This window comes from Chlorocebus sabaeus, chromosome 1 (genome assembly GCF_047675955.1).
Source record: "Chlorocebus sabaeus isolate Y175 chromosome 1, mChlSab1.0.hap1, whole genome shotgun sequence".
Classification (NCBI taxonomy): domain Eukaryota; kingdom Metazoa; phylum Chordata; class Mammalia; order Primates; family Cercopithecidae; genus Chlorocebus; species Chlorocebus sabaeus.
Genome location: NC_132904.1, coordinates 126,211,537 through 126,232,885, shown reverse-complemented (window position 1 = coordinate 126,232,885; position 21,349 = coordinate 126,211,537). Strand labels below are relative to the sequence as shown.

General features: G+C 44.3%; 1 pseudogene; it reads left to right on the top strand.

The window, feature by feature from the left end:
- The first annotated feature begins 3,830 nt into the window (after positions 1-3,830).
- LOC103248843 (bcl-2 homologous antagonist/killer pseudogene) lies at positions 3,831-4,454 on the top strand (annotated as a pseudogene).
- Positions 4,455-21,349: the final 16,895 nt, after the last annotated feature.

Genomic DNA, 21,349 nt, shown 5'->3' with positions numbered 1-21,349 from the left:
AGGGAACAACAGGGAATTTACTCATTTGATCAACTTTCCCTACTTTCTCTGCCCCCAACCATTATTAACACATTCAAGAAAGGAGAACTGAGAATGGGGGCTAACGCTTTGCTTAGAAAAACAGGTGATAAATCATAAAGCAATCGAACCTGCGGCAGGGAATGGGAAACACATGGCAGGTCCTTCTAATTAACTCTTTGATATGTTGCTCCGGGTGGGGTGTTGTTTCCAGCTTTTCCATTGACTCGTCCCAGGCCACTCTCTCACCATAGCAACTCACGTTTACCAGCAAGCAGGAAAGTCTGCATTTGAGAGTTAAGGGAGTTTGATACAGTCCAGCTAAACACAAATGAAGAAGAAGAATGAGGAGGAGGAGGGCAGGAGGAGCAGGAACAGGAGGAGGAGGAGGAACGGGAGGAAGAGGAAGCAGGAGCGGGGTGGGGGAGACAGCCAACTATTTCCCTCCCTGCAAATATCCTTTGGGACATAGCCTCTTTCTCTCTCCTTCACCCTCTCTGTCTCTCCACCTCCCCAAAAACTTCTTTCCTAGGCATCTTTTTCTCACCAACTTAAGAAAGTGAGAGAAGAGCAAGAGAACTAAGTCCACATAGATTCTTTGCAAATATTTGGTGCTGTTCGCACCACGAGGTGAGGGAAGGGCCTTATCAGTCTTGTTCTTTCTTATGCCAAAGGGCAGCTGAATACAAGTTTTTGAATAAGTGAATAAATGAAGGTCCTCCCTCCTTTTGCTATGGGACTGTGGATTTTAACAAGAAGTCTCTGGTATTTACAGAGGCAATAGGACACGGTGCAGCAAGTTGTAAACCTACTGGCCTGAGAACCTAAAGATCAGAGGTTCAGCTCAGCCCTGCCCCTACCATGGCATGTGGGCCCTGAGTTCCTCATGTAGCCTTTCTGAACTTCATTTGCTTCCCCTGAAAGCAAGGGCATTGAACAAGAAATTCTTTAAGGCCTCTTGAGGGCTCTAATCTTCTTTGAGTATTTCACCAATAAGCCTGCAAAGAAATAACCCTCCCTTCGTGGATGAATACACTAGACTCAAGCTGCTGCTCTTTTCTAACTACAGGGATAGGCCAAGCTAGAATAAAAGGCAAAGAGTGTCCACTCTGCCTGTATATCTTAACCAAATTTGTATCTACTAAGGTAGAAAGGTGAAGCTAGAAACAGGGTTAACTGTCTGAATAATCCCAGCCTGACTTCCGCCAGGTATACAGGCTGCCCATACTAATTCAGTTCATGTCACCTTCTACTTTGCTCTTGCAGGCAAAACTCTGAACTCTCAAAGCCAAAAGATGAAAGAGGGCACCCAGTTCATCCTCTGCCTCTAGGAAAGTCCTCGCCTAAATTACCCCAGAAAGGTTATTAGATCCTGCCCTTAAGCATTGTCAAACAGCACTTGGCAGCTTCTCCAGGCACGTGCTGTACCATCTTCTGAAACTGAATTACACAGGGGTTCTCTATGTCATACACCAGGAAGCTACACATGTAAGAAAGCCTGGGCTATACCTTCAGTGCTTTGAAAACTGACTCTGATTTGCAGAGAACACTGGGCTTTGGGGGCCTCCCTTGGGCAGTGTCAGCTTGTCGGGTAGAGACCAGAAGAGGAAATGAAAGATTTCCATTTATTTCAAGACCCTTCTTGGGCATCTCTTCCACTGCCATTTGTAGCTAAGCTATTTGAGAAATCAGTGTAGTCAAGTTACAGATGTACCCAGTGGCTGGGGATCAACCTAGACTCATGCTCTTTTGGGGTCATGAGTTGAGTGGAGAAGACTACTTTCCCTATACCTGGTCTATGCCTATGAACTCCAGACTTTAGGGGAATTGCTTTATATTAGCCAAGTTAACGTCTAAAGCGCTAAATAAATAAATAGGCAATCTCTGGGGTTAAACTGCCAAAAGCAGCTCATACCTTCCTGCCTCCTGGAAGCCCTTTCAAAGAGGACATCAACAAACAGGTCATTAGGAAAAGCAAAATGTGGCTCACTTTGCAAATCTCACTTTTCCTTCAATGCTTCTTTGTCCCCATGGATTTCAACTCACTCCATTTGACATTCTCAGTTCCTTTGATAAGAAGTTCTTAGAACCTTATGGCAACTCAGACTCCCTCAATCTGGAGGCAGGTCTGTAGGAATTCTGGTAATTAGTTAAACAAGTTGTTTCATTTCTCTGAGTCTCAGTTTCTCACTCAAAAATGGTGAATAATTTGTGAGACTTCGCTAATAATCTATGACTCTACAAGAGGCAATAGGGTACTGTGGACAGACGGCAGGCTTTGGAAACACACAAGACTGAGTTTAGATTCCTACACTCCACCCAGTGTGTGATGTGGCCAAGCCTCTTCACTTCTCTAAACCCCCATCTGTGTATCTGTACAGGAATGAATGAATGAGTATGTGTGGCCAAGCAATGCAAACTCAGGGTAAAAATATTGCCTTGGGATTTTTAGCAAACTGTTCAAGCCCATGACATTCTAGCAGAAAAAGCCTAGTATCTCTTTCTTAAGGTGATTGTGTCCATGTGTTTTCCAGGAACTCCAGGGTTTACTCAACCCAAATTCACCCTGCCCTTGACCAAATGGCTCACCGGTTTCACAGGATGCTGCTCTGATGACATCTGCCCCTGCAGCCAGAATGGATTTCTGGGGGGACGTTAGCTGGGGGATACCACATGGGCACCAATGTCACAGAGATTCTGTCACAGTCCACCCTGAACTGTTGCTTCCCAAATCATAATCCCTCGGCAGGACAACTAGGTGTAGGGACACGCATGACCCAAACACCAGCCCTGGCCCACAACCTCAGCCATTATCTTGAGTCTGAGCAACCAGTCTAGTGGCAGCTGGGCCCTTCCTTTTCAAGAGAGTTCTGGGATCAGATCCTTTCACAAACAGATGCCTCCCCACCTCCCTGTTGTTCAGGTCTGTACACTGAAAGCTAAGAAAGAATTTACTAAGCCATATTTCAAAAAGTATGGTTCTACTTTCATCTCAGGACAACAAGTGCCTGCTTAAGCACCTTATGTTTGTGTAACTGGTATTTTTTTTTCCCCCTGAACTTCCAGGGCCTAATCTGCTTTCTCCCTCCCTAGCTAAACAAAAGAGAAGTTGAAATAATTTGAACTACCCCTTTCAGTGGGCAGCCCATTTGATCTCTACCTTAGCCAGAGCCTTAATGCGTCAATGTGAGCATAGCAGTGCCTTGCAGCACCTGAGGCACAGTACATTGTTTAAAGAGTGACAGTGCGTCCCACTCCAACAAGAACCACACTCACAGCAAAGGGTCCCTTTCCTGTGTGGAGAGTGACCTATGGTAGAAAATTTGCAGACCTCATTACCTCTTCACCAGTTGAAAAATCTTTACTTACTTATTATTTATTTATTTATTTATTTATTTATTTATTTATTTATTTATTTAATTTTCCCTACCTAAGCCAGGGATAGTCAAACACTTTCTGTAAAGGGCCAGGTAGCATCATAAATATGTTAGGCTCTGCAGGCCTCTTAGATTTTTGTCATGTATTCTTTTTTGCTTCCTGTTTGTTTTATTTTGTTTACAATGCTTTAAAAATGTAAAAAAACAGATGATCACTGGAATCTCGCGGGTCCCTCGGGCCGCACAGGGACAAGCAAAGGCTACAACCAGATGCCAAGAATGCACTGACGCCTGTTCCTGGAAGCCAGGCTCCCACCCAGCCCCTGGGAGCAGCAGCCTCCAGCCCCCTGGGACCTTCATCTCTGCCCTGCTGACCCATGCGGGTTGGGCCAGGATCCCAGGAGGCTGACACTGTCCTCCACTGAGACCTGAAAAATGGCATCAGGGCAAGGCCCAGGGTTTCCCAGGCAGGAGTGCGGAGAGCTTGCCCTGCCCTCTGCTTCTGAGGAGCAGGTAACCCAGGACATGGAGAAGGTTTTCCGCAACTAGGTTTTTGACTGCCATCAGCAGGAACAGGAGGCTGAAGGGCCAGCCGCCCCTGCCGACCCAGAGATGGTCACCTTGCCCCTCCAACCTAGCAGCACCATGGGGCAGGTGGGACGGCAGATCGCCATCATCTGGGATGACATCAACCGGCGCTATGACTCGGAGTTCTAGACCATGCTGCAGCACCTGCAGCCCACAGCAGAGAACGCCTACGAGTACTTCACCAAGATCGCCTCCAGCCTGTTTGAGAGTGGCATCAACCAGGGCCGTGTGGTGGCTCTCCTGGGCTTCGGCTACCATCTGGTCCTACATGTCTACCAGCGCGGCTTGACTGGCTTCCTGGGCCAGGTGACCTGCTTCGTGGTCTTCATGCTGAAACACTGGTGGATCGTGCAGAGGAGCAGCTGGGTGGCAGCCCTGGACTTGGGCAATGGTCCCATCCTGAACGTGCTGGTGATTCTGGGGGTGGTTCTGTTGGGCCTGTTTGTGGTACAAAGATTCTTCAAATCATGACTCCCAAGGGTGTCCTTTGGGGTCCCAGCTGTGACCCCTGCCTGGACTTAAGCTAAGTCTTTGCCTTCTCTGCTCCCTTGCAGGGGTTGCCCTTCAAAAGCACAGAAGCTTTAGCAAGTGTGCACCCCAGCTTCGGAGGGCCCCTGCGTGGGGGCCAGTCAGGCTGCAGAGGTGCCTCAACATCACCTGATGCTAGTGGGCCCTCTCTCTGGGGCCAGGGGTTGTGCCCTCCTCCTTTGACTCTCTGGGACCTCCTTAGCCCTGTCTGCTAGGTGCTGTAGAGACTGATAACTTGGTGGGGGCGAGAGACTGGGAGCCACTTCTCCCCTGGAAGTGTTGAACAGTTTTAGCTTTTTATAATAGCCTTGGGAGAGCCCATTCCCACCATCCTACCCGAGGCTGGGACATCTGGGGTGTGGGGATTGGTGGGTCTACCCTATGTTCCCCAGGATTCAGCTGTTCTGGAAGATCAGAGCCTAAGAGCTGGTACTTGAGCCTGGTCCTGGCCCTCCCTAAGCATCATGTGTCCCAGGATCAGGACTGACTGGGAGAGGGAGACCAAGGTCCTGCCCAGCTCTCTCCCTGCCCCCATTCCTTCCTCTGGCCGTACTGCCTTTGCAGTTGGACTCAGGGATTCTGGGCTTGGGGTGTGGGGGGGCGTGGAGTAACGGACCAGAGCTGTCTGAACTTATGTGTCAGAAGCCTCCGAGCCTGCCTCCCAAGGTCCTCTCAGCTCTCTCCCTTCCTCTCTCCTTATAGACACTTGCTCCCAACCCTTTCACTACAGGTGAAGGCCTCCCCCCATGCCTGGGGGCCTCGGGTGAGTGGTGTGCTAAGGCCCCTCCTTGCCCAGACTACAGGGCTTAGGACTTGGTTTGTTATTTCAGGGATAAGGAGTAGGGAGTTCATCTGGAAGGTTCTAAGTGGGAGAAGGACTATCAACACCACTAGGAATCCCAGAGGTGGGATCCTCCCTCATGGCTTTTGCACAGTGTAATCCAGGGGTGGAGATGGGGGAACTGTGAATACCTGAACTCTGTCCCCCCACCCTCCATGCTCCTCACCTGTCTGGGTCTCTCCTCGGGGTGGGCGTGAGAGTGCCTTCTCTATCAGGCACAGCCTAGGATGTTGGGGATGAGGGGAGAGAAGTTCTTGATTCAGCCAAATGCAGGCAGGGGAGGCAGATGGAGCCCACAGGCCACTCCCTATCCTCTGAGTGTTTGGAAATAAACTGTGCAATCCCATCAAAAACAAAAAACAAAAAATGTAAAAACAGTCTTAGCTGTAAACTACTTACAGGGGGATAAAGACTGGACAGTTAATGGACACAAACATACAGTTAGAGAAAAGAAATAAGCTCTGGCCAGGCACAGTGGCTCACACCTCTAACTCCAACACTTTTGGAGACCAAAGCGGGAGGATCATTTGAGCCCAGGAGTTCAAGACTAGCCTGGGCAACATAGCAAGACCTTATCTCTACTGAAAAAAAAAAAAAAAAAAAAAAAAAAAAAAAAACACAGCTGCACATGCCTGCAGTCCTGGCGACTTGGGAGACTAAGGTGGGAGAATCCTTGAACCTAGGGATTTACTTTGAGGTTGCAGTGAGCTATGATTGCATCACTGCACTCCAGACTGGGTGACTGAGTGAAACCCTGTCTCAAATATAAAGAAGGAATAAGTTCTAGTTTTCAATAGCACAATAAGGTGAGTACAGTTAGCAACAACATATTGTGTATTTCAAAATAGCTAGAAGAGAGGATATGAAGTGTTCCCAAAACAAGGAAATGATAAATATTCAAGGTGATAGATACCTTAAACACCCCGATTTGATCATTACACATTCAATGCATGTATCAAAATATCACATGTACCCCATAAATTTGTGCAAATATTACGTATCCATTTTTCAAAGTTGGCAGAGCCTAAAAGCACTACTATGGCTTCCAGTGGTCACTGTGAGCACTGCCAGCTCAGCAAATGTAGCACCCAAAATTCTGGGCAATGTGGGAAATTGGCTCCATGGCAGCTATGGCTTTGCCACTGATAGGACTGATTTCCAGAGAAACTTAATCCTCAATTTGGGACTCTTTGCTGCAGGAGTTTGGCTGGCCAGGAACATGAGTGACAGTGACCTCTTGGCACTTCAGCTGGGGGTGTAGCTAAGTAGACAAATGGAATCTTGTGCTGAACCCAAACCTTCTAGAAACAGAGCCTGTGAGCATCACAAGATATGCCCTGATGGAAGCTGAAGTTTAATTCAGCTGAGTGCTTGCCCTTTCTCAGCCTGGTTTCTTTTTGTTCCCTGAGTCCACTCAAAATGCCATTCCCTGACCAGCAGCCAGCCTTTAGCAACTGTCTGTGTTCTGCAAAGCTCTGTATATAGTTGCTGAGTTTCTGCAGGGGGTGATCTTTGCTCTTGTCCTAAGGAATAACTACGGTGTTTTAAGACATATTTGAGGCCAGGTGCAGTGGCTCACGCCTGTAATCCCAGCACTTTGGAAGGCTGAGGTAGGCAGATCATGAGGTCAAGAGTTTGAGACCATCCTGGTAAACATGGTGAAACCCCATCTCTACTAAAAAATTAGCTGGGTGTGGTGGCGGGCGCCTGTAGTCCCAGCTACTCGGGAGGCTGAGGCAGGAGAATCGCTTGAGCCCGGGAGGCGGAGGTTGCAGTGAGCCGAGATCACACCACTGCACTCCAGCCTGGCAACAGAGCAAGACTCCATCTCAAAAAGAGAAAAAAGAAATAGTTGAAATGAAGACTGCACACAAAGACAAAAAAAAAAAGTGTATAAAGTTAAAAAACAAAAAACAAGCTCCAGGCTGAATTGGGCCCGGGGCTGTAGGTCACAGACCTCCAGTGAATGACTTCATAAATCTGATGCTTATCAGCCTCACCTGGGAATTTGGGGCGGGGACTCATTTTGAAACAGATTCCTGGATCCTAACCCAACCCAGAAAATCAGACTCTTTGAGCTAAATTCTTAAGCTCCCTGGTGATGATGATGGAACCAGTCTGCGGCTGACCCCAGAGTCAAGTCTGAAAAACCTGCACATCCCTCCCTCTCCAGGCTCCCCGCCTCCTCCATTCCCCAGGGATGATTCTTTTACCTGCTTCAATGCTATTGTTGAGCAAATTCTATAAAGCCATACCTTTCTCTCTTCTAATACATTCTTGTCTATCTGCTTACCAATTAGTCACATGTACTTTATATTTGAACACTCCTTGTTAATACTACTTGAGAATTTTGTTAGTAGTCCTTTCCTCATACAGCTTGCTGGAAGGAGCAGTGTTTCTCCTCCCTGCTAAAAGAAAATCTTCAGATAAATTAAATTCAGCAGTTTCCCTGAGCAAAGAACAATTTATGAATCAGGCAACACTCAGAACTGGAAGAGGTTCAGCAAGCTCTACCCTAGCAGTGTGTGCAGAGGCTTTTACAGGCTGAATGCGAAAGCAAAATCCTTGATCAGTTGATTAGCTAAAGCCAGGTGTTCATCTTATTATCCAATGGAAAGCTCCCAGTTGAGTTTAGCTGATTTTTCTGACTGATAAAGTTTGTGTCTTATTTTATTGTTTGCATTGCACTTCAGTCTGCTTACATATGAACCCGAAGCACTGGTGCCATCCTAGCCCAATGGCATCCCAATTATTTTATTTTATTTTATTTTTTGAGACAGAGTCTTGCTCTGTTGCCCAGGCTGGAGTGCAGTGGCACAGTCTTGGCTTACTGCAACCTCCACATCCCAGGTTCAAGCGATTCTCATGCCTCAGCCTCCCAAGTGGCTGGAAATACAGATGTACAACACCATGCCTGGCTAATTTTTGTATTTTTAGTAGAGATGGGCTTTCACCATGTTGGCCAGGCTGGTCTCAAACTCCTGACCTCATGTGACCTGCTCGCCTTGGCCTCCCAAAGTGCTGGGATTACAGGCATGAGCCACCATGCCCAGCCCCGATTAAATTTTTTAACAACCCAAAGCACTGCCTTCACCACTGCCCCATCTTGGCTGATACCATAATTCCTTTTCAACTCCATCCTTTCAGCTCAGTGTACACCAGCTTCTGCCATAGTCACTTTGGGGTTGAGGGATACAGTAGTTATCCAGTCTTAAGCCTTGCCTCAGAAGGATGAATATCCTGTTCTTCAGAAGCTTTTCCTGGTTGCACTAATGGGTTTCTGGTTCCTCAGGGCCACAGCGCAAAAACAGGCTACTTACTCGCATGAGCCAAAGTTAAATCTATGGAATCCTAAAGAAAGTTTTAAGCATAGCACATAACAAAAGCAAAGCCAAAAATCAAGGCAACTGGGAATAAAAGCCAAATTTTCTTGGGTTTACGCAGTCAGCCCAGGATTTTGAAAGAAATTGGCAATCAGTCCCTAGATGCAAACTGGATCAAAATGATGCTGAGATCACTCAGGCATAACCCATAACCTTAGTGTGGGCACAAAGGGGATGGAGATTTTCATGGAACTGTTCCTTACAGCTTCTTCAGAACTTTTCACTGAAACATAGTACACAAGTCAGCTTCACAGCTGTGATTTCCAGAACTTTGTCAACATTTTAGAAGCATTGGACAAGAAGTCTTGACCAAAAGCATTCAAAAGCCAGCTCCGTTCGAGTTGATTCATGACTCAAACAGAATTGGAGAGAAGCCAAGAGTGAGGTTAGGGGTGGGCAGGGCATCGATGGCAGGCACAGTAATAAAAAAAGCTGGTCTGAAGAAAATAGTCCAGAAAATAAGGACTGGCCTGGTGGCCTTGGTCTCCCAGCAGCTCCCAGCAGACTTACTTAGAGTTAAATATTCTTCTTTTATATCTGTTGTTGTATAGGAATTTACATCTGTTGGGAGTTGAGATGCAATCTCTACTCTTTACTTGGGTGGGAAGGGGCATTAAAGAAGAGGCCAGAAGGAGAGGACATTGGGAAAAATGAGTCAAGAGTTTCAGAAGCCATAGAAAGTTTTTAAAGTGCATCAGTAAAATGCAAAACTCTAAAACACTTAGGATGTAACACAGGAGAAATCCTATGACTTTGGTTTTGGCGATGACTTTTTAACTACAACACCAAAGTCATGATCCATGAAAGAAAGAATCGATGAGCTGGACTTCATCACAATTAAAAACTTCTGCTCTGCAAAACACTCTGTAGAGAAAATGAAGATGAGCCACAGACTGGAAGAAAATATTTGCAAAAGATATATCAGATAAATATCTGTTATCTATAATATATAAAGAACTCTTAAAACTCAACAATAAGAAAATGAACAACCTGATTAAAAGATGGGCAAAAGACCTAAACAGACACCTCACCAAAGAACATATACAGATGGCAAATAAGTATATAGAAAGATGCTCAACATCATATAATTAGGTAATTGCAAATTAAAATAATGAGATACCACTAAACACCTATTAAAATGGTGAATAATCCAGAACACTGACAACACCAAATGCTGGCAAGGATGTGGAGCAACGGAAACTCTCATTCATTGCTGGTGGGAATGCAAAGTAGTATAGCCACTGTGGAAGGCAGTATGGCAGAAAACTAAACATACTTTTACCATACAATCCAGCAATTATATGGTAAAAGTATGTTATACTCTTTGGTATTTACCCAAATGAGTTAAATACTTTATGTCCACTCAGAAACCTGTTTACAGCAGCTCTATTCATAATAGCCAAAACTTGGAAGCATCCAAGATGTCCTTCAGTAGTTGAAGGGATAAAAATTCTGTGGTACGTCCCAACAATGGAATTGTATTCAGCACTAAAAGGAAATGAGGTATCAAGTCACAAAAAAATATGGAGGACCCTTTAGTGTATTCAGTGAAAGAAGCCAATCTGCAAAGGCTGCATTCTATATGACTCCAATATATGATATTCTAGAAAAGGCAAAACTATAAAGACAGTAAAAAGATAAGCGGTTACAAGGGATTAATGGAAGGGAAGGATTAACAGGCAAAGCACAGGAGATATTTAGGGCAATGAAGCCATTCTTTTTGATACCATAATGATGAGTACACATCATTATACATTTATCCAAACCCATGGAATGCACGACTCCCAGAGTGAACTCTAATGCTAGCTATGGACTTTGGGTGATAATGATGTGTCATTGTAGGTTTCTCCATTGTTTCAAAAAAAAGTGCCAGTCTAGAGGATGCTGATAGTGGGGAAGGCTGTGCATGTGTGGAGACAGGGGCTATATGAGAAGTCTGCATCTTCCCCTCAATTTTACTGTGACATAAAATTGTTCTTAAAAATAACATCTATTTAAAGTACACTAGGAATTGAAGGAGATAGAGACACAAAAAACACTTCAAAAAAATCAACAAATCCAGGAGCTGGTTTTTTGAAAATGTAATAAAATAGACCACTAGCCAGATTTATAAAGAAGAAAAGAAAGAAGAATAAAATAGACACAATAAAAAATGATAAAGGGTATATCACCACTGACCCCACAGAAGTACAACCACCATCAGAGAATGCTATAAACACCTTTATGCACATAAGCTAGAAAACCGAGAAGAAATTGATAAATTCCTGGACACATACACCCTCCCAAGACTGAACCAAGAAGAAATTCAATCCCTGAGTAGACCAATAATGAGTTCTGAAATTGAGGCAGTAATAAATAGCCTATCAACTAAAAAAATAAAAAGCCCAGAATCAGGCAGATTCACAGCTGAATTCTACCAGAGGTACAAAGAGAAGCTGGTACCTTTTTTTCTGAAAGTATTCCAAACAATTGAAAAGGAGGGGCTCCTCTCTAACTCATTTTATGAGGCCAGTATCATCCTGATACCAAACCCTGGCAGAGATACAACAAAAAAAGAGAACTTCAGGCCAATATCCCTGATGAATATCGATGCAAAAATCCTCAATAAAATACTGCCAAACCAAATCCAGCAGCACTTCAAAAAGCTTATCCACCACAATCAAGTCGTCTTCATCCCCAGGATGCAAGGCTGATTCAACACATGCAAATCAGTAAACATAATTTATCACATAAGCAGAACTAAAGACAAAACCACATGATTATCTCAATAGATGCAGAAAAGGCCTTCGATAAAATTCAACATCACTTCATGTTAAAAACTCTCAATAAACTATGTATTGAAGATATACCTAGGTATACCTCAAAATAATATGAGCTATTTATGACAAACCTACAGCCAATATACTGAATGGGCAAAAGTTGGAAGCATTTCCCCTTGAAAACTGGCACAAGATAAGGATGCCCTCTCTCACCACTCCTATTCAATGTACTATTGGAAGTTCTGGCCAAGGCAATCAAGCAAGAGAAAGAAATAAAGCGTATTCTGATAGGAAGAGAGGAAGCCAAATTATCTTTGTTTGCAGATGACACGATTCCATATCTAGAAAACCCCATCATCTCAGCCCAGAAGCTTCTTAAGTTGATAAGCAACTTCAGCAAAGTCTCAGGATACAAAATCAATGTGCAAGAAACACAAGCATACCTATATACCAACAACAGACAAGCAGAGAGCCAAATCATGAATGAACTCTCATTCACAATTGCCACAAAGGGAATAAAATACCTAGGGACACAGCTAACAAGGAAAGTGAAGGACCTCTTCAAGGAGAACTACAAACCACTGCTCAAGGAAATAACAGAGGACACAAATAAATGGAAAAACATTCTATGCTCATGGATAGGAAGAATCAGTATCATGAAACTGGCCATATTGCCCAAACTAATTTATAGATTCAATGCTATTCCCATCAAATTACCAATGATAATTTTCACAGAATTAGAAAAAAACTATTTTAAAATTCATATGGAACCAAAAAAGAGCCCATATAGCTAGGACAATCCTAAGCAAAAAGAGCAAAGCTGGAGTGATCATGCTACCCAACTTCAAACTATACTACAAGGCTACAGTAACCAAAACAGCATGGTACTGGTACAAAAACAGACACATAGACCAATGGAATGGAATAGAGAACTCAGAAATAAGACCGCATATCTAAAACCATCTGACCTTCAACAAACCTGACAAAAACAAGCAATGGGGAAAGGATGCCCTGTTTAATAAATGATGCTGGGAGAACTGGCTAGTCATATGCAGAATATTGAAACTGGACCCCTTCCTTATACTTTTGACAAAAATTAACTCAAGGTGGATTAAAGACTTAAATGTAAAACACAAAACTATAAAAAAAAATCCTAGAAGAAAATCTAGGCACTATCATTCAGGACATAGGCACGGGAAAAGATTTCATGACAAAAATGTCAAAAGCAAATGCAACAAAAGTCAAAATTGACAAATGGGATCTAATTAAACTAAAGAGGAGCTTCTGCACAGCAAAAGAAACTATCATCAGGCTGTGGGTGGTTCACACCTGTAATCCCAGCACTTTGGGAGGCCAAGGTAGGTGAATCACCTGAAGCCAGGAGTTTGAGACCAGCCTGGCCAACATGGTGAAACCCTGTCTCTACTAAAAATATAAAAATTAGCCAGGTATGGTGGTGCATGCTTGTGATCCCAGCTACTTGGAAGACTGAGGCAGGAGAATTGCTTGAATCCAGGAGGCAGAGTTTGCAGTGAGCTGAGATCACGCCACTGCAATCCAGCCTGGGCAACAAAGTGAGACTCCATCTCAAAAAAAAAAAAAAAAAGAAAAAGAAAAAGAGAAAAAAAAAGCTATCATCACAGCAAATAGACAACCTATAGAATAGGAGAAAATGTTTGCAACCTATCCATCCAGAGTCTACAAGGTCTAACATCCAGAGTCTACAAGGAACTTAAACAAATTTACAAGAAAAAAAACAAACAACCTCATTAAAGAGTGGGCAAAGGACAGGAACAGACACTTTTCAAAAAAAGACATTTATGTGACCAACAAACATATGAAAAAAACTTAAACATCACTAATCATTAGAGAAAGGCAAATCAAAACCACAGTGAGATACCATCTCACACCAGTCAGAAAGGCAATTATTAAAAAGTCAAGAAACAGCAGATGCTGGTGAGGCTGAGGAGAGAGAGGAATGCTTTTACATTGTTGGTGGGAATGTAAATTAGTTCAACCGTTGTTGAAGACAGTGTGGCGATTCCACAAAACCTAGAATCAGAAATACCATCTGACCCAGCAATCCCATTAGTGGGTATTTACCCAAAGGAATATAACTTATTCTATTATAAAGATACATGAACAAATATATTCATTGCAGCACTATTCACAATAGCAAAGACATAGAATCAACCCAAATGCCCATCAATGATAGACTGGATGAAGACAATTGTGGCACATATACACCATGGAATACCATGCAGCCATAAAAATGAATGAGATCATGTCTTTTGCAGGGATATAGATAGAACTGGAAGCCATTATCCTCAGCAAACTAATGCAGGAACAGAAAACTAAACACCACACATTCTCACTCATAAGTGGGAGCTGAACAATGAGAACACATGGACACAGGGAGGGGAACAACACTCTGGGGCCTGTTGCAGGGATGGCAGGAGGACAGGGGAGGGAAAGCCTCAGGAAAAATAGCTAATGCATGTGCATGTGGGACTTAATACTTAGGTGATGAGTTGATAGGTGCAGCAAACCACCACGGCACACGTTTACCTGGGTAACAAACTTGTACATCCTGCACATGTACCCTGGAACTCAAAATAAAATAAAGCGTGCTGACCACCCTGCAGTAACAATGAAGTGGAATTGGATTAGACTTCTTTTTTTTTTACTCAGAATGAGTTCTGGTCCCAATATAATAGCAGATTCTATCTGGATAAAGGAGGCAAAATAACCTAAAATATCATCTAGAACCCTGCCGTAACGGATACTCTATACATGTTTGTAGAGTAAATAACTACTCCCAGCCTGTTACCTCAGCATTCTCATCTGACCTGAGGCAGAGTTTGGCAACAACCATGCATGTACACACTGTTCCAGCAAGTCACTGAGGAAATTGAGGTGTAGGCTCATTCCAGTGTTTCCTTTGCTCAACAACTTGTGCAGTCCCAAAGCTCAAGCTAAACACATCTTCTGGCAAATCCCCTCCTTCTTTCATTCCTCAGATGGGTGAATGTTGTCAGCTCCATCTTCCAAAAAGATCCAGAATCCAACCACTTCTTTCATTTCAGCCACGCCTACCTGGCCCAAGCCACCCCCCATTCCTGCCTCTCAACTCTTTCAGCCCCGGTGGTCTCAGTCTATCCTCCACCCCGAAGCTTCTCCCTCACCCAGAAAAGGATCCTATATCCTCATTTGCTGTGACTACAAGAACTGGAGAGGTCCAGCCCCTGTTCCCTCTCTGATCTCATTCACCCCTCCTGACTCCGCTCCAGCCCACATCCTCCTCCCTGTCCTCTGAGCACACTGGCACCTTTCTCCTCAGCTCTTCCCTGCTCCTGTGAGCATGGCTCCTCCACCAAAAGAACTCCTGTTTCATTCAAGGCTCTAAGTAAGCCTTGCTGACATTGGAAAGAAAAAGGACATTCCCTGTACCCTGTATAAACTGCGGTCACACATGCTCTCCTGCAGCCCCTTGGCCCTCTTTCCCCTCCTCGCCCTGGTAGCACTGATCCCTGCACGGAGCATTTGTGCGTGCGTTCCTTCGGCTGTCCTGCCTTTCTCTCCCACTGATATGAAAGCTTCACCAGAGCTCATCTGTCTGTTGACTGCTCGTGTCCAGGGCCTAGAACAGGGCATGGCACACAGTAAGCATTCAATAAATATGGGAAGGAAGTGAGAGGTGGGAGGGGGCAGGTTGGCTGGCTGGTTTTCTCCTACAGAGTCCTCATTTGCCGCACTGTCCATTGTTAAAAGAAAAACTTTAGACAAGTCAAATTTAAGAATTCAACTGAGCAAAGAACAATTAATGAACTGGGCAGCCCCCAGAACCAGAACAGGTTCAGAGCAACCCCAGGGCTGCCTCAGGGTCAGATAATGTTTACAGACAGGAAACAGAAGGTGATGGAAGTGAGGTGCAGAAACAGCCAGGTTGGTTACAGTTCAGTGTTTGCCTGATTTGAGCACGGTTTGAACAGTTAATGCCTGTAACTGGCTGAGACTCAGAGATTTGTTACTGGAGGTTACAGTCTGTTTACACATCCGTTAGGTAGCAGTTACCTTCAGGCCAAACCTGAAATATGTAGAAGGCAGCTTTAGGCCCAATTTAATTTCACTCTCTTTACACCTACCCTTTGTTCACCACTCTGCAAGACTGTAACATGAAAGAAATACGAGACACTCTCCTTGTCCCTAAGAATCTCAGACTTGTAAAGAACGAGAAAATACACTAAAAAGAACTCAGTGCATAAAAGGAACAATTCACTATGCCGAATAGAATATCAAGAGGTAAATATATTTGAACACAGACAAGCGTTATGGGAACCAGGAAAGAAAGAGAACTCCATGGAAACTGGATATAGCTGTAAAGGCTCAGCTGTGCGCATTTCTCTGGTCCTACAGGGCATATCCCCCCATAAAGAGTCAAGACACACCATATCATGTTCTCAGAATTGGTTCTGCGGAAATTCACCCAAATCTTTCTGCAATGCACATTACCCACAGCTTCAAGGGTGTCCAATGACCTAAGCATCCCTAAGCTCCTTTTTCTCATTCTTGCTGTTTCTTCCACTGACCTACAAATGTAACCTGCCTGGTCAACCCCTCCCCAACCTTCTATCTGCTTCTACACTGTGGGCATGAAGCAGAGTCACCCCTGAGCTTTCCTTGACTCCATTGCTGATGTTTTCCTTGCCTTTTCAGAACTCTCACTCTCTCCCATCCAATCTCAACACGGCTTCATTGTTCTTCTCTTTGCCTATTTTAAATATTTTCTTTCTCCCCACAATCTCCACTGCATCACCTCGTCCTTACTCATTTCTTCTGGATTTTCCTATATGGAGGTTTGCATTTATAGCTCACCTCATTGCCCCGTTTTTTAATAACTGGGAAATGTATCTGCCAAAAGCATTCTGTTACAGGAAAAAAAAGTGCATTCCATCATCTCCCGGCACCATCCATGAGAGGTGAGGAAGCACCTAGTAAATCATTCTTTTGCATTCTCCTGTGGCCAAACCCACAGAGGTGGCCAGCACAGCACTGTCTGCTGGCCTGCTCTCCACTCGGCTGCGTTTCCTGTACCTCAGCCCTCCTACTCATCTGCCCATACACTTAGGGAAGGATTTTAACTCAGTGCCATCCCTCCAGAGAAAAGGAAGCTGGAGATACTCTAATGCATCAGCACATGTGAAGGAATGTTCTCCCAGCAGCCAAAATAATGGGCCCAGCTTGGACTTGGAGTTGAAGTTGTATGCAGCAGGCAGAAAAGTTTCGTTTCACTCCAGACGCAAGCTGAATGGGGCCACCTTTCCCAGGGTGGGGAGGTCCCCTCCGTGTCCACCCCGACAAATCAGTGGGGAGAAGCTCCACATTTCTCCTCCACAAACTAAAAGTGCCTCTAGGTTCCACAAGTACAGAAAGAGAGAAGGTATCCATCAATCCATGAGCAAGGACTGGAGGACCGAGAGATAGAGGGTGAAGCTCACTAGATTAAATTAGAAACATCAATTTATGTGACTTGCCACCCCTGTAGCTTCAGTTGGTCCATGAGGCTTTCTACGGGAAGAGTAATGCACTTGTTGGAGAGGCAGCTGGTTTTCATTAAGGGCGAAAGAAGTTCAAAAATAAATACAGCCTCCTTCATACCCACCACAAACGCAGTGCACACTCAATTCTAACAAAATGGACACCCAGATTCCAAAGCCAACCCGTCTGATGCCCATGCCACGAAGAATTGTTGTTATTGTTGTAGTTGTTGCTCAAATGGTTTATTTCTTTGGGGGCCACAAACGAAAACAATGACAACTTTCATGTTGAATTCCAGGAAATAAAGGATAGACAATAAAGAGAGATTCTCCCCCTCCTCCTCCAAATACAAACAAATGAATTAGAGCTGAAGGGCTGAAGGGAAGCGGAACAAATGAGGCCTGAGGACTTCTACCAGCCTGCCCACCCTACTGAACAGCTCTTGGGCACATTCTCCCCAGAGAGCTCAGAAGTGGTCTGTATTCGGGGACAAATATGTAACAAAAGATACAGGCCCACCCAGAAGACATGGGAGCCTGCTGTGCAGATTACAAACACTGGCGGAGGGCCAAGAGCTGCCCCTTCCCTGAGCTATGGAGCAGAGGCAAAGCAGCCCAGGCAGACATCACGGACCAGTTCCTTCACAGTCTGGGACTGTTTGAACACCAGAAGAATGTCTGGCATTGTCCCTCCAAAACCTTAGATTGCTGACTATATTTTAAAATCATTAATTTCTCAAACCCACGCTGCATTACCATATCAGATCATCTTAATCAGTCAGGGCATTGCCTGCTATGCTCGATGCACAGTAAATATTTGTCATTGGAATTAATTAACTGTGCAAAAGAGGCCCCAGGCCAGGGATCATTACACCACAAGCCTTTCAGTTTCCCATAGGGAAAAAGTCTATTCTCAAAACACAGTCTTAACCCCACCCCCAACCAAGCGTCTGAAAAAGTCATCTATGAGTTACTACAAGATGGGCCACCTAGAAAGCAGATGACTCAAGGCAAATGTGTGGGTTTGCAATAGCATCTTCTGAAGGTGAGCACATTTCCAGTAGCCCATTGTACAGATGTGGCTGCTGACAACCTGATGTGTTCGAAGATCTCCCTGGAGTAAAAAGCAGCAATCAGAAGAACCACAAAATCTCCTTCGGTGTTGTAGGAGTCCATTTGCACGGCTATAAAAGAATATCTGACGCTGGTTAAGAAAAGAGGTTTAATTGGCTCATGGTTCTGCAGGCTGTATAGGAAGCATGGTGCCAGTATCTGTCTCTGGTGAAGGCCTCAGGAAGCTTCCAATTGTGGTGGGAGGGAAAGTGGGGGCAGGAGTGTCACATGGCTTGAGAGGAAGCAAGAGAGAGGGGGAGGAGGTCCCAGACTCTTAAACAATCAGATCTGGGGGGAACTAATTGAGAATGCACTCAACTAAGGGGATGATGCTAAGCCGTTGGCAAAGGGTCTACCCTGTGATCCAACACCTTCCACCAGAACCCACCTTTAACTCTTGGGATCACAGTTCAACATGAGATTTGGAGGGGACAAACATCCAAAGCATATGAGGTAGTTTTAATTCAGAAAATCTTATAGTTGGATTTAAAAATTAAAAATCTCATTGCTCTCTAGTCCCCAGCTAGAACCAAACACTTTCTTCAAACTCCACCTATGGAATTCCATCACTTCCTTGTGACTCTCTTCCCTGGGCCTGACCTCAGGTCACTCAGGAATCCTGATTTCAGCATACAAACCAAATGTCCAAGCAAGGGTGAGGTGCCAGCTGACCTGGTGGCCCCAGCAGTCCAGGAGAGGATGCCACTGCCTGCCTGTGGGACAGGTGCAGAGTGGGGCCAATGGAAGGAGACAGAGCCGAAGGCAGGGGCAAAAAGAACAAATCGTCAGACTCAGTGTCAGAAAATGGACTTTTGAGGGCACTGGTGGTGACCTAAAGTCTTTCCATGCCACGTATACACCAATGTCGTCCTGGGGATTTGCTGAAGCTACCGCTAGCATAATGCCTCGGGCGGTATTCAGCCTGGCTTCTTTGTGCTTCCATCACACTCACCCACTTTCACAATGAGTTTCACCACAGGCTGTACCACAGGCCAAAGGCAGTCTGTTTACAGTTTGCAGCCAAACACCCAGAGGGTCCCCTTGGGCAAATGAGATGTTCATTCATCTGCAAAGACTCCACTTACACACAACCTTTTCTGTACATGCCCGTCATCTCGAGTAGTGGTTTCCGTGCTGTGTCCCCTGAAACCTAAAGGTATATAAAGGATCTGAGAAGACCAAGGAAAGCAAAGTTGACAGGGGTCTGACCCTCTACCCTTTCTTCCATCAGGTCCATGCTGGTTTTACCTATTTTCTATATTTTATTTATCACATATACTTTATCACATGTAATATATAATATAAATAATGTAGATCTAGCCAGATGACCTTGTGGAGAAAAAAAATCATTCAATTGCTAAATAAAAGCTTGAAAATCATGACTTAATCAGAGTAAGGTCTGCTTGCATCAGTGCCTGTAGTTTACAAAGCTCTACCAGGCCAGTGTACTGTGAGCAGCCAACCACAGGGTGGCCTCTCTGGTTGAAGCAGGGCTGGGGAGCCCAAAGACATTTACTTGGCACCACCTGCTTCCCCTTAACTCCCTCTTTTTCTTTCTCTTTTTTTTTCTCTCTCTCTCTTCACTCCCACCCCAGAGAATAGTTTGCAACCACTGAACCAGATAATCTGCATGGCTCCTCCAAACTCTATGTCTAAAAGTTTCCTAGATTCCAGTAATTTTTGAACAAGTGAAGGAATTTTGCTATGGCTCAAATGTCTGTCCCCTCCAAAACTTGTATTGAAACTTACAAATTGCCATTGTAGCAGTATTGAGAAGTGGGACCCCTAAAAGGTGATTAGACCATGAGGGCTCTGTCCTGTGACTGGACGAATGTCATTAATGAGAGTGGGTTCCTCGTAAAGGATGAGTTCAACCCTCTCTCTTGCTCTCTCTCAACCTCCCCTTGCCCTTCTGCCATACGATGCCTTCTGCCACATTTTGACCCAGCAAGAAGGCCCTCACCGGATGCTGGCACCTTGGAGTAGGACTTCCCTGTTTCCAGAATTGTGAACCAACAAACTTCTATTTGTTATAATTGTCCAATCTGTGGCACTCTGTTATAGCAGCGCAGATGGACTAAGAATTAATGAAAGGTAAAATAGATAGCTAGATGGAATGGGTGAGCAGAATACTGATATTCTCTGAGGTCTGAAATTTAAAGAATTTTCAATTGTTTCAAGTCATTGCTGAGAAATATTAGAATATGTTGAAATTAGATTTTACTCCACAGTTGCATAGATGAGCTTCAAAGAGGATTCTCTGTTTAGTTTGTTTTGTTTTAAATGTGGCTACACATCCCCTCTCTTGGAGGCCAAGTGAGATATTTCAGGTGAGAATCACAACAGCCAAGTAATTCTAGCAGCGAAGAAGTGATGGTGGGAAATAATACCAGGTGATCACCAAGCCCTTCTTTCACCAGTTTGCCATCCCAGACTTACTTTCAACACCCGAAGAAAATCACTTGTCCCTCATGAAGCTGTTTAATCATCAGCCTTAACACTGGTATTCAACATTTAAACCTTATCTTCTGTGACTATGTCACCACTATTTCTGGTTTGGTTTTGGTTGGTTTTTTGTTTTTGTTTTGAGACAGGGTCTGGCTCTATCACCCAGGCTGGAATGCAGTGGCATGATCTAGGCTCACTGCAACCTCCATCTCCCTGGTTCAAGGGATCCTCCTACCTCAGGCTCCCGAGTAGCTGGGACTACAGGCAAGCACCACCACACCTGACTAATTTTTTGTTGTTGTTTGTTTGTTTGTTTGGTAGAGACAGAGTTTCATCATGTTGCCCAGGCTGATCTCAAACTCTTAGGCTCAAGCAATCTGCCCTCCTCAGTCTCCCAAAGTGCTGGAATTAGAGGCATGAGCCACTGCGCCCAGCCTATGTTCTTAAGATATAAAAATGAAGCTTGCCCTACGCTTTGTTCATTTATAGGAATAACGATCTTCTCTTATTCTGCCCCCTCAAAAAAGCATTTTATATAAAAAACTTCAGATTGTTTTCCCCCAGGATTATATAAAGCATTTCCAATTCTTGTTTTGATAAATGTCACCTAAATATTAAAATATTACATCTTCAGTTTGGGTATTTTTTTAAGTAGAGAATAAGTAAGTAGGGCTCTTGATTGAAAATGTTTGTGTCTGGTATTTTTTTCTCTTAATTAACTGGTTTATTTTACTCATCTTTTAAATATGAAAGGTAC